This window comes from Biomphalaria glabrata, chromosome 3 (assembly GCF_947242115.1).
Source record: "Biomphalaria glabrata chromosome 3, xgBioGlab47.1, whole genome shotgun sequence".
Lineage (NCBI taxonomy): Eukaryota > Metazoa > Mollusca > Gastropoda > Planorbidae > Biomphalaria > Biomphalaria glabrata.
In genome coordinates this window covers 54,164,230-54,174,229 of record NC_074713.1, presented here as the reverse complement: position 1 = coordinate 54,174,229, position 10,000 = coordinate 54,164,230, and the positions used below count along the sequence as shown (strand labels likewise).

At 36.8% G+C, this 10,000-nt stretch overlaps 1 long non-coding RNA gene and 1 other non-coding gene across 2 annotated transcripts in view; both read right to left on the bottom strand.

Moving 5' to 3' along the window:
- Positions 1-4,344: 4,344 nt before the first annotated feature.
- Trnak-cuu (transfer RNA lysine (anticodon CUU)) lies at positions 4,345-4,417 on the bottom strand. Its single transcript has one exon. It is a non-coding gene; the product is annotated as a tRNA-Lys (tRNA).
- Positions 4,418-5,270: 853 nt separating this feature from the next.
- LOC129925201 (uncharacterized) overlaps positions 5,271-10,000 on the bottom strand; it is an 18,175-nt gene continuing 13,445 nt past the window's right edge. The window contains exons 2-3 of the long non-coding RNA XR_008776992.1: positions 8,050-8,098; positions 5,271-5,547 (exon numbers count right to left, since the gene is read on the bottom strand). This is a non-coding gene — a long non-coding RNA (uncharacterized LOC129925201). The remainder of the gene's footprint in view (positions 5,548-8,049; positions 8,099-10,000) is intronic.

Below are 10,000 nucleotides of genomic sequence, written 5' to 3'. Positions count from 1 at the left end.
AAATACTCATTTACGTCTGAGCTCTCTGAGAGCAGGGCAAGAAGAGCCGCATCATCAGCGAATTTTGTGAACGAGCAACAAGAACTGTCGGATTGAAAGTCATTGGTGTACAAAATGAACCACAATGGCGATGTCACAGCCCCCTGGGGCGCCCCTGTGTTAACTATGCGTTCATTAGATATAACATTGTTTACCCTAACCCTCTGAGCTCTCTGGGTCAAAAATTCATTAGCCCATAGTATTATGTATGGACTAATCTGCAACGCTTTCATCTTTTCAATGAGTAAATGAAGTTGTATAACCAACTAAAAGTAAATGCACACAAATACTTACACATTAACGCATGCATAACCATACACACCTACTCTACATACGTATTTACACACAATTATACACATATTTCTTACTCTACCTCTGAGGTGATGATCACACATTAAATAGGATCTACAACTTTTTTTTTCGGAAAACTGCTAAAGTATTTTACAAACATTTAAAAAATCAACCTAAATAATTCTCTACCCTAAAATCAATAATTTTCCTAAATGCCAATTCAAAGTAATTGGAATCTAACTCAGGGGTTCTCAACGTGTGGATCGCGACCCCTTGGGATCGATTATGTCAGGGGTCGCTTAAGACCATCGAGAATGTGGATTTTGTTGTGTCAATTCTAACATGCAAAACTTGATACATACAAAGTTTGTTTTTTTTTTTCATTGGAATTTACTTTTTTCATTGGAATTTAATTTGTTCATTGGAATTTACTTTTTTTATTGGAATTTACTTTTTTTTATTGGAATTTACTTTTTTTTATTGGAATTTACTTTTTTCATTGGAATTTACTTTTTTTATTGGAATTTACTTTTTTTATTTTTTTTTATTGGAATTTACTTTTTTATTGGAATTTACTTTTTTTTTTTATTGAATTTACTTTTTTCATTGGAATTTAGTTTTTTTTATTGTAAATTACCTTTTTCATTGGAATTTACTTTTTTTTATTGGAATTTACTTTTTTAATTTTTTTTTTATAGGAATTTACTTTTTTCATTGGAATTTACTTTTTTTTATTGGAATTTACTTTTTTCATTGGAATTTACTTTTTTTATTGTTAGATGCTGTAGACAACTTATTCAGAACAATTAAGACAAAACCGTTAAGTTCCATGTTTTTACAACAATTAAGGCTATGATTGTTCAGTAAATGTTCTTACTTCATTATCATTACGTTATCTAATGTTTTTTTTTTTTTTTAGATCTTGATTGTGATTGCAGAATACAGAGAGTCGAAGATTGTATGTAAATAAGTGTTTATTTAGTGATTTAATCTTGGTTTCTTTTTTCTGAATTATATCCTCCAAGTGACTGATTCATTTCTTTTTTTGTATAAAGCTTTAAAGTGAGAATGGGAGAGGATATGGATAGATCTAACTTCGTTCAATAATTCTATATATAGACTTTATAATTCTCTTTGTGGCCCAACCATACTGTACACCACGATAAAGTCATGGAAAGATAACTCTTTTATTTCTGCTAGTCGGACAAGAGTTATCCCACGTAACTTTCGAGGCGACAGAGCCCGGCTCAGAAAAACAAGAACAAGTAGTCTTTCTTTTTATATATTCTGTATTTCTGTATTTAGCTACATTTATGTGTGTATTTCTTCCACACGTCAATATCTGGTGTCATTAAAATAGTTGAAAGTTTTTCCTACAGCTTTGTTTTGATTTTGCCCCTTCGTATTGCCCTTCGTTTCCTAACCATGGCCAGGGGCTTCACATATATTTCGTGGGGTCAACAGGTCTTTCAATCTAGTCGAAATCCCTGCATCAGGTAACTGTTTATTTCTACCAGTCGCCTATTTCTGGAAAAAAATGTCATCGACGAAAATGTTGCTCTCGAGTTTCGCAAGATGGCTGTAAGATTTGTTTGCGAACATTTGGCTAACTATGGCGACGCCCTGTGCGTTGTTCTTACTCATGGAAGCACAGTCATACACTCTGCTCTACTATACGCTGCCTACATAGATACTTCCGGAAGTAAAAAGCGGTGTATGCTACGCCGTGGGTCGACTAGTAATAAACTATTATAGATCGAGAAAGTATTTGTAAGCCTTGTCTAAATCACGTGGCCAATGACGTCATGATTATTTATGCGGAGGTATAGAGCTTTACAGTGTACAAACGGCCAGGTCAAGCTTCAATGTACTTGTGTTCTTATTATCAATATTGAGAGTTTTTAAAACTATTTTGAGCACTGTAGTTTTCACGTATCACTATGACACTCAAGGTTCTGGAGGCGCCTTGGTCGAGCGGTAAAGCACTTGGCTTCCAAACCAAAGGGGTCTTGTTCAAGACTGTGATTTTCTATATCGGGATGTTTAGGGCGCCCAGCTCTATTAGGTAACTGACATTAGTTGGGGAAAAGTAAAGGCTGTTGGTCGTTGTGCTGGCCACATGACACCATCGTTAACCGTAGGCCAAAGAAACAGATGACCTTTACATCATCTGCCCTATAGATCGCATGGTCTTAAAAAAAAAAGGGGGGGGGGCACTTTACTTAATTACCTGAAGTTCATCTTACACTGTTCTTTCTATGCATGCGTGACCAAATGAGATCATTTTCATTGCCGCAAAGCAATCAACCCTTACAAGTACATCGCGGTGATTTTATTGTATTTTTGTTTCAAGTCCTCTAATTGCCCCGCTGACCACTGGCTAGGAGCATAACTTCGTAGACAGCCGCGATATCCTTGATTGGACATTTATGGCTGACAAAGTGGTAAGGAGATGTTTGAGGAGATGGGGGTTCAAGTATGTGCACGGAAAAGGGATAGCGCTAGCATATCAATTGACCATTGGTCATTGAAGCCTGAAGCTAGCCTACTTCGTGTCCACTTGTTATTTGTTGTTTTTTTTTTGTTTCTTTGATCCAATGGCTGAACACAAATACGTGCGTATCTCTTGAATGTCCAGGAGATGACCAGTGGTCAATGGTGAGAGCCTGGTACATAACATGCAATTCTTCTATCGGCTTTTCTTCGAATTTATTTTTGAAACACATTTCTTAAGTATGCGTAAAAAAATAATAAATTATTTGCAGCTACTCGTGCTTTTGTTATTAGGGCGAGACGAATCGTTAAAGAAGGCCTGAAAATTATCCTGCGACGTCTCAACTTGTGGTCAGTGTAGACCAATAGCTCCTATCCTCGTCACATGTCCTGACGTCACTGAGGCCCTTCGGTACAATTCAGGCAGTAGAGTGTCTAAAAAGCAACGCCAAGCTCCTATCTACCCCAAAAGTCCAACGAGACTCTTCTGATCTTGTTTTATCTTATCTTATCTTATAAATTTCAGACGTCTCTTCAAAAATTAAGATAATGAAGTCCTACTCATCATGAAACTTTACTTTTTAATATTTTGTCGTGAAAATGTCTCTAAATTTAGTGAAAATCCGTTATTTATAAAAAAAAAAAAAAAAAGAAATATGTGCAATATATTTTACTATATTACAATTATATAGAAAAAAAAAGGATCTATGCATATAGTCTAGCACCACAACATAAACAGTTTTCTTGTTTTGAAAAACGTACTAGATTTTAATTCCGTAGTGACATAAGACATATGTTTTAAAAATATAATCAATCTTGGATTACTTATTGTCTACTAAATTGATCTATAATGCTGTGTGGCCTTAATCTTGGGATGACGACAAGTTAACATCTGGAAACCGGTACCAGTCTGTCAACTTGTGGAGGCTTCCCTACTAGTGATTTGGAAAAAGCGGTCATAGTAATAAAGTTCCTTTGGACCCTTCAGCCTGTATACAATGGCACAAGACACATGACCTATACACAACGTGATGATTACAGAGTGATGTACCGGAACATGTTTTGCGTTGATTAGCCCACCTTGTGGTACATAAAACCAAAAAAAAAACATAAAAAATTTATATTTCTTGGAACCTTTGGGCTTCCATAGAAACCATTTCTCACAACATACAAAAGAATCCCAATATCAAGGACTCCGTTTGTGTAGGCCTACGCACAAGTGACTACAAGAGAGGACAATAGACAACCTAGTGAACGTCAAGTTTGAACTATTTCTGAACAATGTTAACCTTAGTTGTCGTGAAAACATGGAGCTTACGCTTTTGTCTTAGGTGCTTTAGCAATTTAATCTCTTGTACTGAATATTACAAAATCATCGGTACATGTCAAACAGCAATGTACACGAACTCATTCTGTCCAACTGTTATAAATATATATTTTACAATGGCCAACACACAAAGCAGCAAATAATTGCCTTAAAAATAATAACAAAAAAATATTTTTAAAAATTAAAAAAAAATACGCCCAACGTGGGGCTCGAACCCACGACCCTGAGATTAAGAGTCTCATGCTCTACCGACTGAGCTAGCCGGGCACATAAAGTTAGTTGGTGAAGTACTCAAGTATATTTTAGTACTCACGGTTTGTGAATCATTGTGTCATTGTCTTTGCGTGTATGTCTGCATGTGTTTTTTTGCTAACTGTAAACCATAAATGAGTTTCATTGTTTTTTCTCTTGCACCTTTTCATTATAGGCTCTTTCAAGACAACAGAAACTCTGCAATGTAAAACTCTTAATCACACGTTCTTCAGTCATTCGTTACTAAATATTTCATGCAGCCCGAGCCTCATACTACATTAAGTAACCATTTTCTTCAGTAACACAATCCAAAAGATCTCTTAAGGCTCTGCATTATATTAGCACTGACCACTCTCTTCAGCGATCTGTTTCTCTCATAAACACAGACATAAGTGACAACGATGTCTAAACACACATGCACTGCATTATTCGAACCCTGGGACCCACCCAGATGCCAGGCCACAAAATACACTTTGATAAGTCAGTGACCAGGCCGCTCAAAATCAGCATTCATTTGACCCATCCTATTATACTCACACACCGTGTTTTTTTTTTAATAATTAAAAATTGAAACAGTAAAACTAAAAAAAAAAATTATTAAATTCAAGACTAAATTTATTTCAACAAATTTTTTTAATTGATTGTTAGTTTGTATTTATAGTGCAAAGAGAGAGCACTCCTGACCTAACAGTTTGCCTTTTTCAACATCACACTCTTGAATCTGTTTGAGCTTTTGAAAGACAACAAAACAGGTCTAGAAGTTTCCGAATTTCTTTGTTTGTTTTTAACTCTAAAAAACCATTGAGACTAATTGACATTTCAATTTTTTTTTAAATCTTTATTAATAGTTTTTACGTTACAAAAAAAAATTACTTAAAAATAGATTCAAAGAAAACAAAGTGATTTATGAGAGTTGTCTCCTCTTGTAGTCAACGTAAACAATAAAAATGACGTCATCACACTCGAGGCGCGCGCAACGCTGAGAAACTTTTTAACTCTTAATGAGTGTCCTATCTCAAGGCCTTTTCAGCTTTGTATGGGGGAACTTGGGCTGGGCGCCATGTCTAGGAAGAGTGGGCCCTTAAGTCTTTTTATCTTCCCTGTCGATTGAAAGTTGTGGAAAGGTATTATCTCCCTTTTGATATCTTTATCATGAAAACAAAACAAAAAATAATTAAAAATTATAGTATTCTAGCAATAAAAAGTACACACTTACCAATTACACACACACACACACATTTTGAGAGAGAGAGAGAGAGAGAGGAGTGAAATATTTAGATCTAGTTTACAGGGGTGGCTTAAGCCCAGAAAAGTATTTTGTTACAACTTCTATGTGGTCAGCAGTGACTAGACAAATCGTCTAATGAATGTACTTAATATGTGACTTACATTGCTATTACAGATATAGACTGAACATGGTGACCCATAAGCAAAGATCGAATCCCAGAAAAGTCTGAAGACTTTGAAAATTGACGTCATCTTTAATAGGCAGCCCATAATGCATTTCAACGCAAACTTAAGAAATTAAAGATGAGTCACGGTGGTCTTTGGTTAGAAACCTGGTCGCAGCCACTTCCCTTCATCTTTCAGGAGGTTCGGACTAGTTTGTCATCAACATCGTCATCATCATCAAACTCCATTAGAGTGAGGGCTTGAGAGACTCAAATCCTCTCTTGCAAAAGCCCTGGACAGAAACCCTGCTGTCTTGCGTAGTGCATAAATGTCGCCATACAGGTCGAGAATTTTTAGTTTCCCAGACCTGTCGAGACGGAGATCAGCAAGTCTGGGGCAGTCAAACAGAATATGAGGCACAGTTTCCTCTTCTTCCCCGCAGCGGGGGCACCGTGAATCAAAATTTGGCTATAGCCGCGAGAAATATGAGCCAACAGGACAGTGGCCTGTCTTGCACTGTGCTATAATAGCTTTCTCAGGCCTTGACAGCCTCCACCACGGGGAAGTGCGGTCAGGGCGCCTTATGCGCTCCCAGACTTCACGGGCTTTTTGGGACTTGTCCCAACACTCAAACCACTTTTCCATTTCTGTTTTTGAATTATAGCCAGAGCATGATGAAAACTTACAGCCTGTTCGGTGGGTGGAATTTGCCCTCCCTGGTGGGCCAAGGAGTCTGCAATAGTGTTGCCAGTCACACCTATATGACTCGGTACCCACTGCATTATTACAGGGGCTAGGTTGTAATAGTCTTCATTTCTGAAAGATCTTAGAAAAACATTGACGCGTTTTCATGTGTCTTTAGTGTCTCATGGACCTGGTGTGTCTTTAGTTCCTCATGGACCTCGTGTGTCTTTTGTGTCTCATGGACTTCGTGTGTCTATGTTCTTTGTAGACTGCTTGTGAATGTACTATGTATAAATTATGTACTCTGCTTGAATGTAAGCACTCTGTGTATATGTGCTACGTATGTTTGTAAGCATTTTAAATGTATGCTAGTGATATGCATGTATGTATTACTCTGTATGTAAGCACTCTAAATGTATCAGAGTAATCTGCATGCTAATATATACTCTGTATGTATATGTGTACTTTGTATTATGAAGTACTCTAAATTTATCAAAGTAATCTGCATGCGATTATGTACTGAGTACTCTGTATGTATATGTGTACTTTATATTATGAAGTACTCTAAATGTATCAACGTAATCTGCATGCAAATATATACTTTGTATGTATATAAAGTACAATGAATTACTCTAAATATATGTTAGTGCTCTGTTTGTATTTTGTATGTAAGTACTATAAATGTATCTAGGTGATCTGCATACATATAAGTACTCTGGATATAAGTTAGTACTCTAAATGTATTTAAGTGTAATGAATGCATATATGTACTCTGCATATATATGTGTATTCTGCAAAAGAGATATAAGACACCGATAGAAAAGACAAACAGACACAAACACTCTTTTGTTCCCCTGGCAATCAAATCATTAAATAAGAACAATCTGGTATAAACTTTGTCACATGTAAATTATGAGTGAGTCTGGTGTGAATGTACACTTTGGTTTCTTATAGTTATAATGTTTTTTGTTTGGTGTAATGCATAAATTGTAAGACAAATTTCCATACGGATACTAAAGATTATTATTATTATTATTATTATTATTATTATATGTACTCTGTGTATATGTAACTAGTAACTATTCTAAATGTATGTATATATTCTGCATGTATGTATGTACACTGTATAAACGTGTCTGTATGTATTTGTAAGCATGTTCGTACTGAGTGTTTTTTCAAGTGTTTCAATTTCCATGGTTTTTGTCTTTTTGCTAAACTCGAGATATGTAAGACGTGCTAATGGATGCCTCCTCCCTAGTTACTCTTTTTATCCTCCCATTCCTCATCACGTCATCTCCGCCTCTCTCTCTTCCCGCCCTCCCCTTCAACCATGGGTCATCTTTGTCGTCTGCTCCCTACACACACATCACGTAAACACAAAACAGCGAGCCAATTAGGCGCAAAACAATCTGCCCCCGTGGCGAGAGACCAGAGTAGCCTTCCTGGGCCAGGACACGGAGAAACCGGTCCGGTTACTTTCGCTACCTTTTTCTACCGTTCGATTTCAGACAAGGCTGTGATCTGTCTCATTTGGTCCAGTCTTTAATAGCTACATTTCAAAATAACATTACCTTACAAGAGAAAAAAAACTTCACCAGACGAACATCTCCGATTCCATATCTGTAATGAAGCAAAAAAAAAAAAAAAAAAAGAAATAATTTTGGTTTCAAAGCGACCAAGATGAAAGAAGATTCGAACAATGGTGCTCAAATGGAATCTTCAGAGAACTTGAGATTCTCTGTATGTAGTGTAGTGGTTTATATATAGACCAGTGTCACCACAAGAATTAAACCCAGACAAGTTTTTTTTTTATATATATATTTAATGTGTAGAAAATTAAAAAAAAAATAAACTCAGATAATAACGTCTGTGAGAAAATGTTTTAGACGCTAGACATAGAAGAGGGGAGAACATGCGGGTAGATGAGGGGGGGTTTGCTGTCGGGGATGGGGGGGGGAGGGACGGGAGGACGCTGGCTATCTGTGCTCTTTGATATATTTAACTGGATCAGTTAATTCGCCCTCTGGGTGGATTTCTGAATCGTTTCACTTGAGAACGTCTGCTGTTTGTGGCGTAAAATTAATTTTTTTTTTTTTTTAAATTTTGTTTCGTTTGTTCTCTAATGTTTTGAAACATTTTAAAACATCACTTTGGCTTGAGGTCAAGGTGACACAAGATGGCTGCTTGAAATGGTAGCTTTGTGTCGATATCTGGAGAATAATAAGAGTCTTAGTGACGCGATGTGAATAGGACATGTCAGGAAAACACACACAGAAACAAAGTGAAGCTTATTTTACATTCAATGACTTGATGTTCATGAAAAGATATTCTACGAATTTTTTATTTATTTTTTTTTTCAAAAAAAAAAAAAAAAAAAGGAGAAAACTTGGATTGGAAATCCAAACCAAATTTGTGTATTGCATTGTGAGTTGAGCCATTATGTGTGTTTCTTCTTCCCTAGTGCCATTAGAGCGTGGTACGGGTTGCCTGAATCAGCCAGTAAAAACAAATGAGTTTAAGTCTCTAATTAACATGCTTGACGAGATTAACGCATGAATAGGCGTAGGGCGTAATTATCTTTTATTCTGAAGTAACGTCTGCGATTTATAGGATACGTGGTCCAGCGTGCCTATGCCACAAATAACATTTTGTCGAAAAATGTTCTCAAAGTATCATTCGTAAATGTGGTGATTTAATTTTGAATATTTTATTGTATTAAATTCTTTGTTGAAATAAGTTTATTTCTTGTCTGTGTTTCTCTGTGCCCTCTAATATTGTGCGTGCGTGCGCGTGTGCGTGTTCAACTTCAAGAAGGCTGGCTGGTCATGCAGTGTGCGATTCACATTACCGACACATTGTTCGGGGTTCAAATCCGACTCGCTTTCTGTTGTGAGCATACAGGTCGTTTTACTAGGAACGTATACAATTTATGCAATTGATCCGAAACCATAGGTCTATAATGAATAGTTTGTTGCCTCCCCTTGTCAGGCTCTTTTTTAACGAGGAGTAATCGACGCTGTTCATCTTAAAAGCCCTGAAAGGTGACCTATCTTCCCCCGACCCCAAACCAATCTCATATCTTGTATTATTTATGTCCCTTTTTTTGATGTTCTGTCATTGATCACAGACCGGAACCGTACAAAAGTTCGTGCAGCAGCGACCATTAAATTGCGGCTCATGGAAGAACCCGGGGGCGCAATACAGAAGCATGGGAGGCGATGATTTTAAAACACCCTACGTGACACAGTTTTAAGTAAGTATTTAAAAAAAAAAAAAAAAAGAAAAAGAAACGTGGTGTTTGGGTGGATCGGGGCGTTAGCAACCCTCCGGCATGAGTGGCGTTGGGTACATAGGAGATGACTGCGTTAGATATGCAGGTGTTGGATCACGTGGTCTGGATGTGATGACATGATCACATGATCAATGCGAATTGGTGTCCCCAACTTTTTTTTTTTCTATTCGGTATAATGTACTGGTGTATGAATGGTAGATTAACTCTTTCTCTCCTAACAGACGATAGCA